Here is a 22,955-nt window from a genome sequence, read left to right as displayed (position 1 = left end):
GTGGAAAGGAAAACAGGAGACTCAGATCCAGGGTCAGGTTCAGACCTGCCAAGTACTGGGTGTGTGACTTTTTCCACACTATTGCCCTTTCTGAGCCTTAGAATTTTTCTTAAATAGAGACATAGGTGTGGGGGTGGTGGGGCCAATGCCTGGCACAGAGCGGGGCTGCCGTGTGAGTTCAGTGAGTGCAGGGGAGGGAAGGAGTCTTCAAGGAGGATTGAGTCTTCAGCCAAGTTACTTTAATAACGGAGCGTAATTCTGGATGACCGCTTTGCCGGAAGGAAAGGGAAAATTGGGAGAGATGGGAGAGACGTTCCGAGAGGAGACGAGCTGACAGAAACGGGCAGTCCGCTGGGCTGAGTAAAGGAAGGATGCAGATGAGCCCCCGCTGATGCTAAGTGCTCTGCTGGGATGAGAGTCACTATTGCCAGAACCCAGGGCGAGCAGAAAGGACCTCATTGGGCTTTTGGTGGATTCCATGGCAGATGTGGGCGACACTCGAAATAGCATCGTTTCCCATATTTCTAAGGTCAAATTAATCCCCTTTATAGTCTTTAAAAAACGACGACCTTTTGTTGGACCCTGTCACCCTATGGAATTTGGACTCCATTGTTCCTTCTCCTAAACGGGCCAGGAGAGGAGGCGGAAGGCAGCTCAGAGTGGAAAAGCAACTGCAATGGTTTTGTGACTTTTGGTGACAGTCGCTCTGCCTTCTGGGAGCCAAGAGGGACTTTCCACATCAGCAGAGGTGGATGCCAGCAGCCCCTCAGCTGGCACTGACGGCCCGTCACAATGCAGGAACTTCTCTGGAGAATGAGTCTGTGTCCGTGTCACAGGTGCTAAAAAATGGTGGCTTCTTTCCTGCCTGAGGGTGACAGTGTGAAGGTGTCCCCCCTGGGCACACTGGAAAGTAAAAATGAAACTTAGTATTCCTGCGGTAGCTTCCTACTCAAGAGGTCTCAGCACTCGTGAACAATGTCTCCGTATTTCATATCCTGTCTACAACTCTCTGGAAAGTGACAGTTTCTTACAGAGAGGTAATGAGTAGGGTCTGTTATCAAGGACCAGTTGGCCATTCTTGATGTGTCGAGGTTACATGTGAGGCGATTGTGACATCACCATTTGAAGAGTTCTCTGGAGTTCACAGACTGTGTTCATATACGTGACATAAGATTTCAGAGCAGGGTTTTGATACCCACATCATCCAGTCAACCCCATCTCTGGGGTCTTAAACACAATAGAGTTGGACGCTCAAGGAGCAACTGCCAATCAGACACTACATTTTGGGTGTATTTTGGTCTGTTAGAAGAAACTGCCTCCCAAAATCTTAAAGAAAGAAAAATTTATGTATACACAAAATAAGGGTAAACACAATGAAGAGATGGAATGTGACAGTAAAGATGAAAATTAAAAAAACATTCTAAAAAAGGAACTGATAAGAAATTGGTTGAAAAAAAAAAAAAAAGGAAAGGATGTGATCAGGCTGGAGGCTAGAACAAAGCCATGCCCTAGATTTAGGGTATATTTTGATCTATTAGAAGAAATTGTATCCCAATTTTAAAGGAAATAAAAACCCTACATGTATACAAAAAATAAGGTTAAATACATTGAGAGATAAAATATGACTATAATAATGAAGGTTTAAAAAGATTTTTTTAGAAAGGTATTGTTAAGATGAACTAGTTAAAAATGCTAAAAGAGAAAAAGTTTAAAAAATTAGAATAAGAAAAAATTTTTAAAAATTAATTTAACTTTGCAAGACTAAAGAATCACGGGGAGAAAGCCATGAATTCTGTGTGTTGCTTTCCCCTCCTCTGGAGTTCCGCAGTTCTCCTTGATCCCTGAGCTTGATTGTGGCTGGATGTTCTTGTTGATCATCTGCGTCTGTTGCAGTGATTGTCACTTGTTCTTGCCCAAGGCGGAATCCACTACCCTTGCCAGGGGCCGGGCTAAGTGATCTGCGCAGGTCCGCGCTCTGCAGCTTTTGTTCCCTGATCGCTTTCCGTACTGCTTTGGAGGGCGGGAATGAGGATGGCGGCACCCAGTGTCCCACCGGAGGAGCCAAGACCTCGAGCCCCAATCCTCAGTGCCCTCGGAGAAAAGCCGTCAGTCCCTCCCGTCTCCCTGGTCTCCGGCCGCGCTCTGTGCTCACCGGCCTGCGACCCAGCGTCTCTGTCTGGTGCACAGCCCCGTTTGGAGCCTGCATAGCCTGCCGTGCTCCCGTGCCGCCTGTCCCGGAGAAGGAAGGTGAGTCTCCTGGATCTGCCACTTGTGGGGTCCCTGGTCGAAGAGCAGAGGCCCAGCTGTGCCTTGGATCACGGGTTAAGGTAACCCCGAGCTGAGAGCCCCCCCCTCCCCCCGGCTCCCATCTCTGCAGCGGCTTCCCCGCTCCGATCCCTGGCAGCTCTGCCGCACTCAGACACCCCCGGTCTTTCTGTGACCCCGCGGGTCCTGAGACCACACTGGCCCCGCGAGGGCTCACCCCTGCTCGGCCTCTGCAGCGCCGTCCCTCCGTGGAGCGGACTCTAAAAGTGCCGGTTTCGTGCTCCGCTGCCGCCGCTTGCCGGCGCCGGCCCCTCCCCCCAGGGTCTATCTTCCTGTCCTTTGGGTTCACGTCTTGGCATGTCCCACCTGCCAGACAGTGGTCGATTTTCTGTTCCTAGAACTGCTGCTCTTCTCCTCTTCGCTCTCCTGGTGAATCTGTAGGTGTTGGGATGGTTTGGTGACTTTCTCGCTGAACTCCTGGGGCCCGATGACATTTAGGTCTCCTACTTCTCTGCCATCCTGCTCCTCTGCCTTGACACCCTCTCTCTAAGGCAGGAAAAGAGTGAGCTCAGATTGGCCTTCCCAGAAAATCAGTGTACAAGTTTGGATTATCTTCCAGGTGTTTCCTGAAGCGTTATGTAGATTTGAATGGTCAGTCCACTTAAATGTAAACTCAAACCCTAGGATCTTTGAAGTGAGCATAGCATTTTGATCATTCCTGTAAGGCCACATCTCACTGAGGCTTAGAAGTTCCTCCTCCATTGTCTTGAAGGGGATAAAGCCGGGATAAGGCAGCCCTTACTCTGAGACTAACAGGGCTATGGAGTGAGCTGACCAGAAATGCAAATTATAATGGCCTAAGGTACAAAATGAGCAGATGGCTTCACCCAGGCCAAAGTCACCATGCAGGGGTGTAGTGACACACGACTAAAGGTGGGCAGTGGACACACTGGGAGTCACCACAACATGGACACCCTGATGACCCTTGGTCTGGAGCAGAGTCCAGTCTGTAGGGTAAGGAGCTGGAGGGAGCTAGGCTGTGACTCACTCGGGGCCCTGAGGAAGTGGACATAGCTCAGGGCACAGCTGCTCTCTCAAGGAGGACAAAGCAGGGTCCATCAGCAAGCCACAGCTCTGTGGTAGGAATGAGGGAGAAGGGCAAAGCTTGGTGGGTAAAGTTGTCCCTGGGGCTCCACCAGTGTCCCTGGGACACTGGCATCAAGACAAACTCTGTTTTGTTATTTTATTTATTTTATTTTATTTTTTACTTCATAGTTCTGTTACCTTTTGGCAGCGTAATCATCATCCAATATGACAATTCTAAAGCAATGTTTGGTTCATACTTACTGTGGTGTATGTCTTTTTCCTACTGCAGTCATTAACATCATGAACCCAGAACCCATGTCTTGTACCTTTTTTTTTTTTTTGTAAGCAAGACCAACTTTGATGGTGAGTCTGAGCCTTTCAATTGTTACTTAGACAAGATTAGTTTTAAAGGAAAGGCAGGAACATTTATAGGGCAGAGACAGGAAGACAAATCCATTCATTACATGAATTACTGGTATTTATGTGGGCTGAGAGTTGCTACCAGAGACCAAGTCTTAATTCTCTGCTGGGATTCAGAAACATCTGGTCATTTCGGGGGAACAAGTGAAAAGGGAGCATCAGACATTGCCTTTTATCAGGAGCCAAGGAATCTGGGAGCAAACTCTTCCCATAACAAGAGAACTAAGGCATCCGGTTCTGCCTATTCACAAACCCATTCTGTGTCAGCCTCCTTCCAGCCCCGTGGGTTTGGTCCGTCCTTGTTCTTCCAAGGACTTAGGTCTGAGGGAGTGAATTCTAAAATTCAAGGATGGGTTTTATTGACTGTCCCATAAGACATCAAAACAGGTGAAACACAACTTGACAGCATGGATATGTCATTAAATGATACCCAAGTGAGGACAGAGACGATCTGTGAGCCCGTGATGTTTTCTGTCCCCAGAGACTGCCCTGCTCCCCCAACCTCGAAGGACCAAGACGTGTGAGCAGATGTCATGCCCGGGAATAACCACTGGCTTAGGCCAGCGGCTGTCTCACCCCCTCCGCTCATTTCACCCCAGCTGCCAGAGCTCTCTTTCTTTTTTTTTAATTTTTTCAATTTATTTATTTTCAGAAAAACAGTATTCATTATTTTTTCACCACACTCAGTGCTCCATGCAATCTGTGCCCTCTATAATACCCACCACCTGGTACCCCGACCTCCCACGCCCCCCCCCCCGCCACTTCAAACCCCTCAGATTGTTTTTCAGAGTCCATAGTGTCTTATGATTCACCTCCCCTTCCAATTTACCCCAACTCCCTTCTCCTCTCTAACACCCCTTGTCCTCCATGATATTTGTTATGCTCCACAAATAAGTGAAACCATATGGTAATTGACTCTCTCTGCTTGACTTATTTCATTCAGCATAATCTCTTCCAGTCCCGTCCATGTTGCTACAAAAGTTGGGTATTCATCCTTTCTGATGGAGGCATAATACTCCATAGTGTATATGGACCACATCTTCCTTATCCATTCGTCCATTGAAGGGCATCTTGGTTCTTTCCATGGTTTGGCGACCGTGGCCATTGCTGCTATAAACATTGGGGTACAGATGGCCCTTCTTTTCACGACATCTGTATCTTTGGGGTAAATACCCAGGAGTGCAATTGCAGGGTCATAGGGAAGTTCTATGATATCCAGGATCTATAATGAACTCCTCAAACTCAACACACACGAAATAGAGCTCTCTTTCTAGAGCCGTGCTTCTCAAGTGCAGTCTCCAGCATACCTGCAGGGGAATCATTGGCTGCTCATTGAAAACACTCAACAGCTAGACCTCAAACGGGGCCCACAGACTGGTAAAATCTAGGTGAACGCCCTCAGAATTGGCATTTTCGTCGACTGGTAAAATCTAGGTGAACGCCCTCAGAATTGGCATTTTCGTCAACTGTTAAGTAATTCTTGTTTTCATTCAGGTTTAGGAACCTAACCTTCTAGAATTAGAACTTACATTTTGTACCCTGGTGTTTTCATACCCATTTTGAATGTTTTTTTTTTTTTTCTGTTGTTTGTCAAACAAATTCGACCTGGTGAATGTGTCCCTTGGAGGTCACTCACAATAGGGCCTGGAGACCGGCTCTGTCCAGTCTCTGTCCAGCCACCTTGAGAAATTGCTTCTTCCTAGACCACTCTCTCCTTGTCATGCCTCTGTGGGTCTGTGTCTCCTTCTGACAGTGACTTTTTGCTTTCCTTGTTTTCTTAGAGAACAAACTTCTACTACTTCTTAAAGACTAAATCTTATACATAAACCACGCTATGATTTTTTGTAACTACCCCATCTAAAATTAGTCACTATTGTTTCCTGCTATGATGGTTAATTTTACGTGTCTACTTGGTTAGGCCATGATGTCCAGTTGTTTGGTCAAATCCAGTCTAGATATTTCTGTGAAGGTATCTGTGGGTGTGACTAACATTTGTAATCAGCTGACATTAAGTAAAGCCAATTGCCTTCCATGGTGTGGGTGGGCCTCATCTAATCAGTTGAAGGTTTGTGAGACTAAGACTGAGCTTTCCCAAAGAAGGAATTTTGACTCAGCATTTCAACGTGAAAATCCTGCCTTTGTGTCCAGGCTATAGGCCCATCCTGCAGATTTCAAACAAAACTGTGGTATCAACTCTTATCTGAAGTTCCAGCTTGCTGGAAATGGAATTTATACTTGCTGGCACCCATAATGGCATAAGCTAATTCCTTTCTTTCTCCTTCCCCCCTCCCTCCCCCTCCTCCCTATGGGCCCTGTTTCTTTGGATAGCCCTGATTAATGCGCCCGACCCCTATGCCACCACTTCTATTTACCTTCATGTTAAGATGGTAACACTGGAAAGGAAGAGCCACAAGTTAGTCAGGGCACTGGCCTTATTCCTGGAGTGAACTGTGGGGAAGACTGCTGCTCCCAGCTCCTGACCTGTTCCCCAGGATAGAGAGGAAAAAGACCTCGGCTTGCTAGACCTGTGTCTCCTCTCCAACACCGTTCTCTAACACCTATATGTTCAAAGGGGAAGGTGGTTTTTTCTGAAAATGCAAGCCATCCCCCGGATTTCTGCAAGCTCTCATGTGAAGCCTGTTGGTCCCTCACCATTAGGTCAAGCTCCCTTAACCTCCCTTCTCATCTGTAGATTTTTGTGAACAGTCCCTGTGTGTGATGTTTCCTTCTGTTGACCCCCACGACTCCAGAGCCCAGCTCAGGGACCTGCAGTGTTACCATGCCTCATAACTGTTCGGGTCCTGGCTGCTAAACGATTCTCCACGGCCCCTTCCGAGCCCTTGCATTGTCCCTGGGTGGCTCTGTGCCCCCTCAGAGAGGGGCGGTTCAGCCGTGCTACAGACTTCACAGTGTTGGTTTCCAGCGTCACACAGAGAAGTTTCCCGGAACAAGGTGAACTTCAATTCAGAGCACCGTCACCCCTCCCTCTCTTCCTCATAAACACAGCCTGACAGCTTGATCTTAGCTTTGATTGCAAAGTCAGAGTGGTGACTTGCTTTCTAACCTTTTGTTTGGAACGTGGATCACTTCAGAATGAAAGGTCTGTGCTTCCCAAGTGGCATTTTAATCAGAGGTGATTGTGAAATGAATGTGAATCTCATTCTTCTGTTGAAAACCCTCTAGCCAACAGCTGTGTGCACCTCTTCCTTCTCATAGCACTTTACATCGTGGGGAGGCCTTTCAGACGGAGTCATAAGGCTTCAGGAAATGTTAGCTGCTCTTTTTTCTTTAATCCTGACAACAGAGCTGCTTCTGGGATGGTGGTGATGATGGCAGGAGACCGTTGTCAGGCCTTTCCCATCTGCAGGAAGGGTGAATTCGCCTTTCCTAGCACAGAGCCCTTGGGGTGGGAAGGTGTTTTAGGAGGAGGAGCCTCTCCTTCCCATACTGGAGGCTGCTCTTTGGTTTCTTTCTTGCTCCTGTCCCACGGTCACAGCCACAGGAGGGAGAACAATCTGGTGGCCCTCCTCTTTAGCCCCCTGTGTGTTTGCAGCCCCAGGACCCTGGACGGCTGCTCCCCTCTCTGAGGATGGCCCCGAGTAGCTCTCGTGTCGCCCTGGTGGTGGTGGTCCCCCACCCTTGACTCTCTCTGTGGGCTTCTTGCCAGGGTCATCCAGACATAACCTGGAGGGATGTCTCCTGCTTGCCTGGTACTGGGGCAACCCAGGGAAATTTCTTTTCCATCCAGGGGACTGAAAATGTGCCTCCAACAAGGTCTAAATCCCAGCTTTGCGCAGGGACCCTCTTCCAAGTTTGTTCCTTCTTGAGATATTGTTTCCAGGCCCTGGAAAATTCTTTAGGGTCACTCCCCTGTTATAATGATGTTTGATATTAAAGTTACTTGTGTGGGGCAACTGGATGGCTCAGTTGGTTAAGCGTCTGCCTTTGGCTCAGGTCATGGTCCCGGGGTCCTGGGATTGAGCCCCAAGTCGGGCTCCCTGCTCAGTGGGGAGTCTGTTTCTCCCTCTCTGTCTGTCCCTCCTTCTGCTCAGGCTTTGTCTTGCACTCTCTCTCTCTCAAATAAATAAATAAATAAAATCTTTAAAAAATAAAATGTAAGGAAAAACTTTCCTGGTGTGTTTTCTCTCTCCAGATTGGAGCCTGACTGTTAAAGGATTGAGGGAGGCAGTCATCCACCTCAGATGGGGTTTGGGAAGTGCTTTGGTCATGTCCTTCTGCTGAAGTGCTAAGCTCCCTGACAGCAGGGCACAGGATGCTAGTAACCCTTGTCACAGGGCAGCTTTGTAATTAATCACGCAATAACCTGTGTTTGATTTTGATGAAGTGTCAAGTGAAGTGAGTGCTTTGGGAGCCCAAGTGGGCTGCTGCTCTTGACTCTTACAGGCGAGACGATGACTGCAAGGACTGTGATTTGGGATTGATTTTTTTCAGTGCACTTGAGCGTTTACAAAAAGAAAATGACACACTCAGTCCCTCTAACTTCAAGCTTAAGTGGCTGAGAGCTTCCATGACAGCCTTGAAAGGATCTCCTTTCTCTTACAGCCACAGGGCTGATATTGCTGGAAATAAAGTACAACATTTACTTATGCGGGTTGCTGAATTACAGTGATACTTAGATTCACAGTCTCATCAAGTGTCTCATGTGACATTTAGGACATTAGTTAGGAAAGAACACAACCACGGAACTTCAAATGGAAACAATTGGTTGGACCCCAATAAAGCTGATGTTGAATCTCCATGTCATTCTGAGCCTCCCTGAACCAAAAGCATCAGCCTTTTCTCCATTGTCTGAGGAGGAGAGCCTGTCCTTGCTTGGAAGCCCTGTGATAACTACCCTCGGGCAAGCCTTGGAAGTGGATTCTCATTTCTCTCCAGACACACCATGAACATACTCTGTTGCTGCTAAACCCAGGATTAGATCTCACCATGTGCTAAGGGGCTAGGATATACTATAACCCAAGAGAAAATAGCTTGTACACTAAAAGAAATGTAAACTCTGGGGAAGATGGGCAGGAGTGAATTCTAAGCATGGTAGCAAGTGCAGCACTTAGCTACACAGATAAAATAAAAATATTTACCACCGAGCATAGCGTAAATGTACCAGAAACCAAGATGCTTTACAAGGATAGCCTACAGGACGCAAATTGATCATAGTGGCTCTAGGAATGAAATAGATTGGTAACCCACTAGTATGTTTTCTAGATCTGGAGCTAAAACCTTGCCTTGAGTCATCACAGTGAAGAATCGTGGCCCCTCAGTGGGTTTCCAGACCTTAGTCAGTTCACAGACCCAGAGAGGCCAAGTTAGTTGAGGAAGGACACTGTGCCATTGTTACAAACACCGACTGCAAAAAGAATGCTGTAGGCATTGATAAGAGTGAGAGGGTCTAATACAATGATCTGTAAGGGAGTATGAAGTCATCATTCCTAAATGATGTTAGTTGATGCCACTATGACTCCACAGTCAAAGTGGGGACTGGAACCAATGAAAGAATAGAGCCTTACTTCCAAAATGACTCACAGTGGGCTTTGTTTGCCCAAACTAACTCTCTGGCCATGGGCTGTCGTCATGGCCACAATGACTAAGTGAAAGTCCCTGGAATGTCCTCTCCTGATCAAGACTGTGGACCAGAAGCAATACCCCATCTCTAGAAAAACTGCAGACTCATGTCGCCATTGAAGATTTGAAAAAATATATACTCAGATGGTAACTCCAGTCCCTGCCGCTGTCTCAGATGTGTCATCTCTACTGGAATGAAGCGACCAGAGCTCTGATGCTTGGTATGAAGCCAGTGGCCGTGCCAATGCCTTCATTTCCACCCCAATATGGAAGGAACACATAACAAGCTTGGCTTTTACTTGGCAGGATAACCAGTATAACTCTACGGTCCTGCATCAGGGCTGTCAGTTCTGCTCTAGAGTATTAATTTCAGGAATCAAGGAATGCGGATGGCTCTTCTCACTGTGATGCCCATTCACAGAATTTCTGTTTACCAAGAAACTTGGGGCTCTGTGGGTTTGGATGTCTTAGTACTTCACTTAGTACTTAGTACTTCACAGGGGAATGCTTCCACCAAAGGAACAATGGTGTTTCCCCTGAACTGGAAGATGAGACTTCTACCTGACCATTTCGGGCTCCTTGCGCTGCTCGAACAAGTAGGTGGAAGAGTTCCTGTATTTGTTGGTGTCACTGATCTTGAATACCAAGGGGAAACTGGATTGCTGTAGCACAGTGAGGCCAAGGAGGATTTTGTTTTCAATCCAGTGGACTCTCTGGAGTGTCTCTTGGTACTTCCATACCCAATAGAAAAAGTTAATGAAAATGACAGCATCATAAAGCCAGTCGATAACGTAGGCCCCTTGGGGGTTAATTTTAGGGACCTTCCATCTGGTAAATAACCCAAATCAGCTGAGATTCTGGCTGAGGATGGGAGAAATACAGAAGTCATAGAAATAAAAAGGATGATTGAATATCCACTAGAGTCTTGTAATCAGTTACAGGAACAAGATATATAGGAGCCTTGCATGTTTTTTTATTTGCTGGTTATAAGTGCTCACTCATATAGATTAATAACTTTCTTCCCCTTTGCCCATTTTTAAAATTTTACATACAGGTAGTTCTGGGTTAATTTTGAAATGTACTCATTAACAAAATACTCAGTGAGAATGTGATGGAATTTGGGAGTCATTAATGCAGCCAGACCTGAATGAGTTTTGGGGCTGTGTACTTGCTGACTTTTGGGGAAAGGGTGACAGTTCTTCGCTTGTGAGGATAACTGTATCTTAAGAGGGTGGAAGAACAGAGTTGTTTAAACGCTGTGCGGAACGTGTGTAGCATGTGGGCAGGACAGTGAGTCACCAAAGTGGGGACTGCGATACCAGTCTGTCTGTTGCTTTTCATCTCCAAATCTGTCGTGCATTACCTGCTGTGTGGTGACGGAGCAGGACTGCAGGCATTTCAGCTCTGCGGCGAGCGCAACATCAATAAAGGGAGACAGGATACTGCCGGATGGAGATGTTTCCTTCTTGGTTCTGTGAAGCCTTCATCTTGGACTTTCCCTACTCCTACTACATGGCCTCCAGCAGCACATATGGCAAGACCTGGGTGGTGCTCCTGCCCTCCGCTTGTCCAGAGCGTGCAGCCCCTTCAGATGTCTCGTCCTAGCCCAGTGACCACCTCAGCAGGGCCCTCCCCACAGACACTACACAGATGGATGGCTGGGTGTATAGAGGAGGCCGTGTCTCTGGAGCTAGAGCTTGGATCAGTGTTCGTTGTTCAGCGAGTGAGTGGGCTCAGAATCGTCAGGGCCTGGAGATGACAAGGAACTTGTACCTCTTCCAAAACAAAAACTTATGGGGACTTATCGATTTCACTTAATTAAATCATAACTCTTATATGCACAGCTTTTGGATAGCCCTTTCTGTTCTTGCAGTTTAAATGAAAAAGGAGTGACCAGAAGGGAGACGGGGAAGCAGGTGGTGGTTGCAGAGGACGCTCTGGTGTCAGGCCTTTTCCTCCGCTCTCTGCTCTTTTGTAGACAAAACCACAGGTGGCGTGAGCTCCAGACCTGCAGAGAGAATTACCTCCCTCTTGTCACAGTTCAGTGATGAATCCGCAGTGACAGGAGGAGAAGAGGGAATGTAACTCTGGGTACACATGGCACCAGCGTTAAATCAAGCTAGTTCATCCTGATTAACATGGGTTCACTCAGAAGCAAATAAATGAGTCGTCACCTCTGGTTGAAACATGCTCATGAGAAAAGACATTGTAGGACCACTCCGGAAAGCATTGTTTCGATCCCTGAAATTGAAAAAAGATCTGACCGTGCAATTCAGTCCCATCCTGACTGCCCACAGCTGAGGGCCGGCTGCGGTTTGTGAGCGCCCACTTCCATTCCCGAGGGGAGGACATGGGAGCCCTCCACACCCACTTCCAGAACCCCTGTCCTGCTCTCAGGACCACAAGGGCCTTAGGCTGACTGAATGGCTTCTCAAAGGGCAGGACCAGGGTCTGCGAGTGAGGCATTTCTTCCAGCCACAAAATTGAGGGGATCACCCAAACCCTCAGGAATAAGGACAGATATTCTCAAAAGGAAGGACCAAAATTTACAATGGACAAAATATCCAAATTTTAAATAAAGACAGAATTGATTTATTGGTCTTACCTTTCGCCATTGGCTCCGATAGAGCTCATGGTTGTACGGCTGAATGGGAAGAATCTCATTTCCCAGGGATGAGGTGGACTAGACCTCCTGTCTGGAGTGTCTGGCCTCCGGAGCACGCAAGGGTTCACCGTCCATACCCAGCAGCAGAATCACCTGCCAGGCTTGTGGAAATACAGATTGCTCAACCCCAAACCAACCCATAATTTCTGATTTAGCGGATCTGAGGTAGGACACTCAGCAATTTGCATTTCTAACTGGTTCCTGATAATGGGGTTCCTGCTGATGTAGGGATCACATTCAGAACCACTATGAAGAATAAGCCACAAAATAAGAAGCCAGCAGGACCCATAGTAGGAGCTCCTTGAAAGGAAATACCTCTGCTCACTGAGTGAGTGGTTGAGATGTCATAGTGCCAAGGTCCGCTAATGAGTGTATTCTGAGGGGAGGGGATATTGAAGATGAATCTCTTACCCTTTGTATTTTTAAGGGGCGTGTCATTACTCACACGGGATGGGGGGGGCACTCAGCTCTCTGCTGCCCAGAACAAGATGACCTATTTCAGACACTGGGGACAGTGGGACCCTGATGCCCACCCCCATGTTCTAGGGCGGGTATAACCCTGACACGGCTTGAATTTCAACGTGGCTTCAAAGACCACAGTTCTGTAGCGCTCCCTGCACCCTTCCCTGCTGTTCTTGACACCCTTCCCTGGACTGCTACCCGGAGCCTTCCCGGAGTGATGCAGCCAGACCCGGCTTCCTCGGCCCCCCTCTGAGATGGATGGGACTGGACATGGAGGGGATGATCCACTTCAGGTCAGGCCAGGCCCAAAGGACATCTTGAAAGCTAGCCGTGGGTTGGGAACTAAATTTCCCAACTCCATTAAGCTGCCACTGCTCCCAACTGAAACCCCATTCTGCTGGCTGTATTGATAGAACCTCCAAGTCTCATCTGGCAGGGGACCCAGGAAGGGGCTATTTCTTGTTGTGTACACTTTTTAAAAGATTTATTTTTAGTAATTTTTTATTATGTCATGCTAGTCACCATATAGTACATCTTTAGTTTTTAAGGTAGGGTTCCAAGATTCATTGTTTGCATGTAATACCCAGTGCTCTGTGCAATACGTGCCCTCCTTAATACCCGCCACTGGGCTAAACCATCCCCCTACTGCTCTCCCCTCTAAAATCCTCAGTTTGATTCCCAGAGTCCAGGTTTGTCTTCCCCTCCAAGCCCCCCCTTCATTTTCCCCTTCCTTCTCCTAATGTCCTCCATGCTATTCTTTATGTTCGACAAATAAGTGAATCTTATGATAATTGTCTTTCCCTGTTTTACTTATTTCACTTAACATAATCTCCTCCAGTACCATCCATGTTGACACAAAAGTTGGGTATTCATCCTTTCTGCTGGCTGAGTAATATTCCATTCTGTATATGGACCATATCTTCTTTAGCCGTTCGTCCATTGAAGGGCATCTCATCTCTTTCCATAGTTTGGTGATTGTGGACATTGCTACTGTGAACATTGGGGGTACAGATGGCCCTTCTTTTCACTGCATCTGTATCTTTGGGGGTAAATACACAGTAGTGCAATTGCAGGGTCATATACTTTAAATGATGTTCTTATTTATTTATTTTTTATTTTGATGTTGTTCTTTTGATTCAGTCTGACAGTCCATGGTTTTATGACATGGCTTGGCACAACTAACAACTTAAAGGATCGATTAAATTAAGTAGAAGGGTCAAAGCACAAATTAGGAAATGTGAGAAAATATTAGTAGGGCCCTGGGTGGCTCATTTGGTTAATCATCTGCCTTTGGCTCAGGTCGTGATCCAGGGATAGTAGGATCAAGCCTCATGTTGGGCTCCTTGCTCAGTGGGGAATCTGCTTCTTCCTCACCCTCTGCCCCTCTCTGCTCACATTCACGTACACACTCTCTCTCTCTGTCAAATGAAATCTTTTTTTTTTTAAAGAAAATATTAGCATCATTGCTATTTTAAAATTTCTGTTCTTTCTACTTATATGATTACCTGCAAGTCATTTAGGCAGTGGGATTTTGTTTTTATCTTTTCTATTATAGCACCTCAGAGAACAGATGTAAGTCTGTGATGGTCCTGCTGGAAAGGAAGCAGGAAACCATGTGCTGTCAGTGAGAAATGAATTCAAATGAAGGCGTGAAAATGGAGATAAATAACTCAGATCTTTTCCACCTTATCTCGTTTTCCACCCCCACTACCACCCCCAGGTGGGGGAAGGGAAAACATCTCTGACTCCCAAGTCCTTCTCTGGATCCCAGGATTTCCAGAAGAATGGGGAGTTAGGAGAGGTGTTGGAGAAACGTCCAGGGAGTTGTGTGTGACTCGGGTTGTTCAAGCACAGGCTGCAGGTGTTAGTGAAGATAGTAGGTCTCTAGACACCATGCAGAGGGGCAGTCAAGGAACGGAGCCAGGCAATGAAAAGTGTTGGAGGCCCAGGATGTACTCTCCATGTCCTGACTCCGTTCCCTGCTGCACATCTGCCTCATCTTCTAGTTTTGCAGGTTGGCTCACTGGGGAAGGTAGATGTAATCTCACTTCCAACATTATCCACTCCACCCATGAAAACAGTCCAGGCTGAGACTGTAGTAGCATCATTGCCACTTTGGCTGTGGAGGAGGGTCATCTGATTGCCCGGCTAGCTGTAAGTGGTCGAGCAGGGTCCAGTCCACATCAGTTGGATGAAGCGTCATCAGTCGGGTCCACTCCCGTGGCTACTTAGGTTCTCATTGGTTGGATAAAATGTATAGACAGATGGGCAGTCCTTGGTCTTGGGCTTGGAAGACACTCCCAAATCATCCCCCACAGCAGGTGAGTGCCTGGCGAGAAAGTTTGTGAGAATTAACCATCAGATGTGATTTAAAGCAAACGACCTTGCAGGTCTCCTCTGACGCCCCTCTCACAACGTGACTGACGAGGGAAAATGGAGAGAATGCAGGAGGAGGGACAGCGCTAGGATTGTGCCTCCCTTTGTGACATTTTGAAGATTAATTCAATGTTTTCATAAGAGCTTTAAAGATGAAAGGGGCTGGAAACAACATTATGTCTTTACTACCAATTCCTGGGAAAGGAGGTTGAGAGATGAATTGCTTTCAGGGCTGTAATTTGCAATGACATTCACTGAAGAATTGCCTTCACTGTGTTTTACAGCATCTTTCACCTCATGGAGACTTACATAAGGTCCAAGAAACTGGAGCTCTGAGAGGAGAGGAAACTAGGACTTCAGGGTTACCAATTAGCCCTAAGGTAAACTTACCATACCCACTCCATGTAACCAATCCTTCACAAATGGTGTGTCAGGGCTAGGAACAGCCCCTAGGGTTGACCTGGTCTCACTCCCTCATTTTACAGATGAAGAACGAAAGCTGGGAGCTCATTGCTATCATTTGGGTCTCCTCATGCTCATCGGAGTCACAGAAGCACAGACCATTTCTCTACGTGGTGTGGTTTGGGGGATTCTGGGAAGCCCTTTTCTAGAAACTTGAAAATATTTAAGGATTAGCCTATTACTTATTGTAAGAGCCACACCAGTTGTAATTCCTAAATTTCCATGAAGCAGGACTTTCTACTTCCTGTCCTCTTTACACATGAAAATACCTCAAGGACAGACACTAGATGGATTTAGCCACCCATTGTGATGTTAACTGGAATAATAAATGAAATGGACTCAGAAGTCACAGGAACAGGAGACTGAGTCTCCTCCTTCCCCACATGAGCTGTGGGGCTTCTGACAAATTATTTCCCTCTGGAAATGTCAGTTTTGTCATCTGTAAGATGGGAAAACTGAGTATCAGTCTCATAGGGCAGACAGGATTACACAAAATGGTTTAAAACCCGACTTGACTCTCAGCACTGAGTAAATACCATGTAAATGGTGGTGACCCAATAAATGGAAGGCACAGTCCTCATCATCCTCCTCATCATTTCTGGGCACATGTCTAATGCAAACAGTGTCTTCCCAGTGAAGGATGGGCCTGCAATAAGAGGAGAAGAAAAGAAGAAGGAACGTGGGTGTAGAAAAGGAGATCTAGGACATGGAAGAAATCCTGTGTCTTTCGTAGTTTGGTAGATGATCGGTTCTGGCTTATGCTGACCAAATCAAGACTCTCAGGGACTCATGGGTTAAGATTAAAAAAATATATCCCTTGTGTTCTAGAAATTCCCAGTGATGGTTATGTTGCTATCGAAGTTGCCACCAGTCATATTTCAATCATTTGATTCTTTTTTGTTGTTGTTGTTGTTGCTTTTGTTTGTTTGTTTTGTTTTGTTTTGTTTTGATTTTTAATAATGTTTTGTTTATTTTGGGGACATAGAATGATGACTACTTTTGACATCTCATCATCGATGACCTTATATAATAATGGGAAAAATATTGCCCTGTTAAAAAGTATTGCAAACTAACTTCTTGAAAGCTTTTTGGTAGCAGAGCCATTTTCCCAGAAATGGTAATATAATATTGATCTTCATGGTGTTATATGCTTAACTTTGTTTTCCACATTCATGAATATTACTGACTTCACTGAAGCAACATTTAAAAATGTATTTGTGTACAAAGTGGCGAGATGGTAATGGAACTCCAGTAAGATAATATATGATTGAATATTTTGAATTCAACATGATTGTTAGTTATTATTTCTATTTTTACAATTTTATTTGAAAAAAATTATACTGAAAAAAATACTATATTTGCAATCAATCATTGGAATACTGTCTCTCTTTTTTTTTTTTAATTTATTTTTTATTTTCAGCATAACAGTATTCATTATTTTTGCACCACACCCAGTGCTCCATGCAATCCATGCCCTCTATAATACCCACCACCTGGTTCCCCCAACCTCCCACCCCCCACCCCTTCAAACCCCTCAGATTGTTTTTCAGAGTCCATAGTCTCTCATGGTTCACCTCCCCTTCCAATTTCCCACAACTCCCTTCTCCTCTCTAACTCCCCATGTCCTCCATGCTATTTGTTATGCTCCACAAATAAGTGAAGAAGTCTTTCAAAAGGCAAATGAGACGTGACCAATGGAAGCAAATGTGGGTGTATGTTCTTTTCACTCTGTTTTCACGAGCAAATGTTTGGAGCTTGTTTTTCATTTTGAGCATAGAAAGTTTTGAGGACCTCTTGGTTTGAGCCAAGGACCTGAGGACATGTGAAACAACCCTGAGCCAACCACATCTGACTTGGGGCTCTACAGATAACTCCTGAGGTCTAACTCCAGTTCCTCAACCTGCCATGAAACCCGCCTGACCAAATCTGGTGTTCCTGGGAACAGGGCAAAGAGAAGTCAACTATGTATAGAAGAATGAAACTTGACTATTCTCTTATACCATACACAAAGATAAACTCTAAATGGATTAAAAAAAAACCCTCAATGTGAGGCAGGAATCTGTCAAAACTCTATAGAAAAATAGGCAGTAACCTCTTTGACATCGGCCACAGCAACTTCTTTCAAGATTTGTATCCAAAGGCAAAGGAAACAAAAGCAAAAATGAACTTTTGGGACTTCATCAAAATCAAAGCTTCTGCACAGCAAAGGAAATAGTCAACAAAACAAGGGCAACCCACAGAATGCAAGAAGATATTCGCAAAGGACACTACAGACAAAGGGCTGATATCCAAGATCTATAAAGAACTTTTCAAACTCAGCACACACAAAACAGATAATCATGCCAAAAAATGGGCAAAAGACAGGAACAGATACTTCTCCAAAGACTTACAAATGGCTAACAGACACAAGGAAAAATGTTCATCATCATTAGCCATCAAGGAGAGTTAAATCAAAACTGCATTGAGATACCACCTTGCAAGAGTTAGAATAGCCAAAATCAACAAGACAGTAAACAACAAGTGTTGGAGAGGATATGGAAAAAGGGGAACGCTCTTACACTGTTGGTGGGAACACAAGTTGGTGCAACCACTTTGGAAAACAGTGTGAAGATTCCTTAAGAAATTAAAAATAGAGAAGTCGAAGCTAATGCATTTTATTTATTTGATTCATGTAGGTTCCTAGAGTCAACATGAAGATGGCCTGTTTCATTTCGGTGGTAGAAACCAAAATGCTCCAATTGGCAGCTACTCCAAGATTTAGTAGTGGAGAGGTTGGACCCTCCAGTAGAGACGAATTTGCCTGTTTATCACACCATCAAGGAGCCTGAAGTTTTTATCAGGAGAATCTGTGGTGAGGAGGAGAAGGTACTAGATCCAGGGAAGTCTGAGTTTGAGTCCTAGCTCTACTTTTTATTCCCTTTGTAATTCGGATTGAGTCACTGAAAATTCCTGGGTCTTGTTGTCTCTTCTCCAAAGTGAAAATAAAACTTTTCCTATCAGCCTCTGCCCTTGTGTGAATAAATGACCAAACCAAGTGAAAATACCTGATCATCGACATATAGATGAAGACATGGTGACTCTCACTCTGGCTCATTAATTTATCCGCTAAATCAAAAAGCCTATAATTTACTTTTCCATGGGTTCTCTGGACAACACAGGTTTGTCGAGCGCTCAAGGCTGATTTCTTCCTTTGTGAGGTTTATAGAAGTTTCACCAAGGAGTTCTCGGTTCTCGGCAAAAGAAGTTGGGAGCTCAACAATCCTTGCAAACTCTCTTGATTCCTCAGTAGTGCACATTTCCCACTATTCCCCGCCCCGTCTCATCTCCCTCTGGATTCTCTGGTTACAGCTGTTTAACCATGTGACTCAAGTAGGATCTGTCATATGGATTGAAGAGATGGGCACCTGTGACAAACACTGGGTCTCTGAATCATTCCATGCAATGTGTCAAATATGAACCAAGTTTCTCTTGTTTGCAAATAAAATGACCCCCTCACTATGTATACCGAGTTGCAATCACAGGTTTTGTTGTTTACAATACATTTGAGTGGGATCTTACCAGCTGTTTTTGAGCCAAGTATGATCATTAAATACATAACCCTGACATTGTTTTTATCAAAAGGTGACGTTTATGTCCTCTTCTTTGGTATCTTGGGGGGTTTCTGGAGACTTCTTTGGTATCCTGGTGGGCTTCTGATTGTTCCAGCCAATAAAGTATGGCAAAAGTGGTGCCGTGTGACTCCTGAAGCTGCCCACAAAGGGTTATGTATCTCCTACTCAGTCTTGTGGAGCACGGGCTATGGGGGAGGCTGGAAATCCTGTAAGAAGTCTGGTCATCCTGAGAGCACCAGGCTTCCTGGAGAGGCTCTCTGTGGGTGTTCTGGTCAACAGTCCCCTCTCCGTCCCCAGCTGACACCTAGCAATATCTGCTGGTCCTGCGAGTGAGCCACCCTGGCGCCCAGCCCAGACTAGCCTTTCAAGGGTGGAAGCCCCCATGACAACAGGCTTCCACCACCCAAGAGGCTAAGTGAGAACTGCCCAGCCAAGCTTCTTCCAAATTCCTGACCAACATATCTTGAGAAAGAGAGGGAAAAAAGTTGTTTTAAACTCCTACATTTTGGCACAAATTCTTACACCACAAGAGTAATTGTGCAACAAGTCACTTAAAAATTTTGAAGCTCAGCTTGCCTGGGTGGTTCAGTTGGTTAAGCATCTGACTCTTGATTTCGGCTCAGGTCATGATCTCACTGGGATGGAGCGCAGTGTTGGGCTCTGTGCTCAGCAGGCAATCTGCTTGGGATACTTTATCTCTCTCTCTCTTTCCCTCTGCCCTTCCCACTTCTAAAAAATAAATACATCTTTTAAAAAATGTGAGGCTCTGGGAGATTCTCTATAACCCAGGATTGCTGTGAGACATTAAGGACTTGGTGTCTGGAAGTGCCTCACAGTGTGTCTGTGCATCAGTGACTCCTCAACTCTTCTCTCTGCCATCCTTCCATTCAGGGACAGGATCTTGGTTTTAAAAAAAATCTAGAGGCTATAGATAGTTTGCTAATATTATTTTTTCTTTTGGCCCCATTAACCCAGTGGTTGTGGATTCCCAGAGAACTCCGGGTCAGTCATGAGTCTGAGGCATACTTGGAGCTTTTCTTCATTGGGGTCCTTTATTCAGAACTTCCTCTTTAGTGCTCACAAGTTCTCAGTGATAGTCATGTTCATGTTAATTTTCTGTCTCCTGTAGCTCCTCAATGAGTTACTTAACAGTAGGGACAGTCTTTGGTAGAATACTCTTTTAGCTCCGTAAGTAGATCAGCAAGTTGTAAATCCTTCTTGAAGTTCAGGACCACTTATTTGAATTTTCAATGGTAGGAGACAAACCATGTGCTTTATGAGAGTCAAGAACATAAGGATTTACTCGTTGTGCCCAGTGTTTTCTTATTCTACTAGCTGGTAGATTATTATTATTATTTCATTGTCTTCATGATAGTAGATGAAGCTATCATGATTTCTCTTTGCTTTCAACTTAAAAAAAAAGTTTTCAAGATTTCTGGGGAGAAAACCACATTGGCCAGGGAAATGGACAATAATCAGAGCAATAATCCCTCTTTCTCAAGTCATAAATCCCAGTTATAAAAAAGAGAAAGAAAAAAATTATGTAGAAGTAGACTAAGGTAATGCCACATCTCCCAGCTGCCTCGGACTCTTAGACCTTTTGAGAAACTTGAGGTATTTCATCATGGGTGAGGGTTTTGGGACTCTATTTGTGGAATTTATTTTTCATGGTCCAATGATGAAAATAACACTAAGTTCCACAAATAGATTTCAAGTGGGTCAAGCGTTTCAGTTTGGAAAGTTAATCTCCTGAGCGGTGAGTTCCATCCAAGCCTGGGAGGGCTTAGGACAAGGACGTGTAAGAGCAAAGCAGCCAAGTCCTGCTCAGTCCTGGTCCTTGTGCCACCAAGTGGGACTTGAGGGGTTGGAGGGGAGAGGACTGGGAGGGATTTGCATTGTGGCCCTTCTTTCTGTAACTGCCCCCAGAAGCTATGGGGTCAGCACACCCTTACATAACGGGTCTTAATGGAAGACTCCTGACTCCAGTTCTTTTCCTCACGGACATGGTTGGGTGTCTTCATAGGTCCTGGGGAGAGAAGTGCCCCAGCAGGTGTGTGGCCCCGTGAGGTGTGGAGTCGCAGGGTGGGTGGAGTGACATAGCACTTGATCTCCCCGTTGGGGGACACACTCTGTCCTTCCCTCCAGGTCGTCCTGTAACTCCGTGCTGTAGACTAAATGTTCTCTCCTCTCCTGCCCTCCGTGGATTTGAAGCCAAACATGATTTCACATAGAGTTCTCGGGTCATTGGTTAAGTCACCCTCTGGACGGCTACGTTAAGAAGCCCCTGTCCCTTAATGTTTCCAGGAACTCTAACCCATGAAGCACGTGGAATGCCTCACCAAACAACATGGAATCCTTACCAACTAGTATTTTCCCCACCAACACAATCTACTTTATTTATGGCTCCTTAGCAAAATACAACAGCGCTTATTTAATGGGCAGAATTCTAAGAAGGCGCCGGCCCCATATGCCTGGATGATCCCTTTCCCTTGAGAGTGGGCAGGCCTGTGAATGGGAGGGGCTGACACTCCTGTGCCCACTTACTCATCCTCGGCCTCTGAGCGAACCAAAATGAAGATTATTCCGGTGGTCCTGACTTCATCAGGCAAGCCCTTTCTGAAGTCAGAAAAAGTGTAATAATGTAAGAGACATTCAGTGTGAGGGGGTTCTCTGTCATGGACTTTGACCTTGAAGGGGACTCCTCGTGGGTGGGAGTGATCCCCAACTGAAGCTAGCAGGGAATCGAACCTTGTGGAGAATCTGAGTGGGCTGGAAAGGAATCCTTCCCTAGTGAAGCCTCTGGAGGGGAAGGCAGGCGAGGAATCAACCCGTAGTGCTTGGGCTTGGGAGAGACAGGACTGTGAGATTAGAAATGTCTGTTATTTAAAACCACTAAACTTATGGTAACTTGTTAGACGTTGGAGAAAGTAAATACAGGCACTCATCCATGTGCCGAACATTGTAGTAAAGATACGCCCTGTATTATCTCATTTAATTCCCGTAACAATCCTCAACAGCGTCACTATGTCCACTGTTAGAATCAGAAAACAGGAGCTTGGCTCAATGGACCAAAGCAGCAAAGGTTGCTTCCTCAAATCCTGCAAATGTCCCCCTCCCTGTATTTGAATCTGTGAGACTCCCCCAAGCCATGTTCTTCCTTCGGCATTGCTGTGTCTGTCCTCACAGTTTTGATGCTGATGCCCTGTGGAAGTATTTTATGGTGAACCCGTTGGTTTCTTATAGGTACGAGTGTCTGTGGATGCAAACTGCCATTCAATTGTGCTCTTGAAGAATCTAACTCAGCCTTGAGTATTAAAATTATTAAGTTAAAGTCTTTCACAAAATTCAAGTCCTTCCTTCCTTTTTAAAAGATGAAGAGTGTGCATGAGGGCACCGGCTCGGAGCTCCCACTGCGTCCTGCCCGCCCTCTCGCTACCTTCCCCGGACCCCTCCCCCACCCCCGGAGAGGCTTTATTGACTTGCTTTATTGGCTTTATTACTGAGTTCGTACCTAATCTCCAATCTCCCTCCCAGGCCAAGAAAACAAAACACTTCTGGATCTGCGGCTTGAAGCTTAAAATCGAGTCGGCATGCTGCTGGACTCCTTCCGACCCAGCACCTCAGACCAGGTGAGCGGGTGAGTGTTTTCCTTGTGACAACATCTTCACCTTGTAGCCAAGCTCCTTGTATTGAATTACGATCTGGTCCCATCATGCATTCCTTCAAGGAATTGCTCTATATTTAGAACTGCCAGAAACCCAATCTTTCCCCATCCAAACACAAGATTGCTAGAGAGGTTAAGTAAATGTGCCCTTGCTCCCATATGGGAGAACAGAAAAGGCAGAGTGAAAATTGCAGACAGAATTGGAAGACAGAGTGGAGGGCAGGGTTCCGTTGCGGGCAAGAACTGGAATATGAAGGCAAGATGGAAAATGACATTACACCGAAATGAAGGGAAAAGCTCAGACAAAATTGAGAAATATAAAACCACTTTCCCCCAAACAATGAGTAAGGAAGAAAATTCAGGG

The 22,955-nt window shown here is 45.6% G+C and overlaps 1 long non-coding RNA gene across 1 annotated transcript; it reads left to right on the top strand.

Moving 5' to 3' along the window:
- The first annotated feature begins 1,763 nt into the window (after positions 1 to 1,763).
- On the top strand, positions 1,764 to 22,558 carry LOC101687464. Its single transcript, XR_006605950.1, has 3 exons — positions 1,764 to 2,247; positions 15,139 to 15,234; positions 22,462 to 22,558. It is a non-coding gene; the product is annotated as an uncharacterized LOC101687464 (long non-coding RNA).
- The last annotated feature ends 397 nt before the right edge of the window (positions 22,559 to 22,955 follow it).

The sequence above is a fragment of the Mustela putorius genome, unplaced genomic scaffold, assembly GCF_011764305.1.
Source record: "Mustela putorius furo isolate JIRA1106 unplaced genomic scaffold, ASM1176430v1.1 tig00000198_pilon_pilon_pilon, whole genome shotgun sequence".
Classification (NCBI taxonomy): Eukaryota; Metazoa; Chordata; class Mammalia; order Carnivora; family Mustelidae; genus Mustela; species Mustela putorius.
Note: the sequence above shows the minus strand (reverse complement) of the source record. Positions and strands in the feature narration are given on the sequence as shown.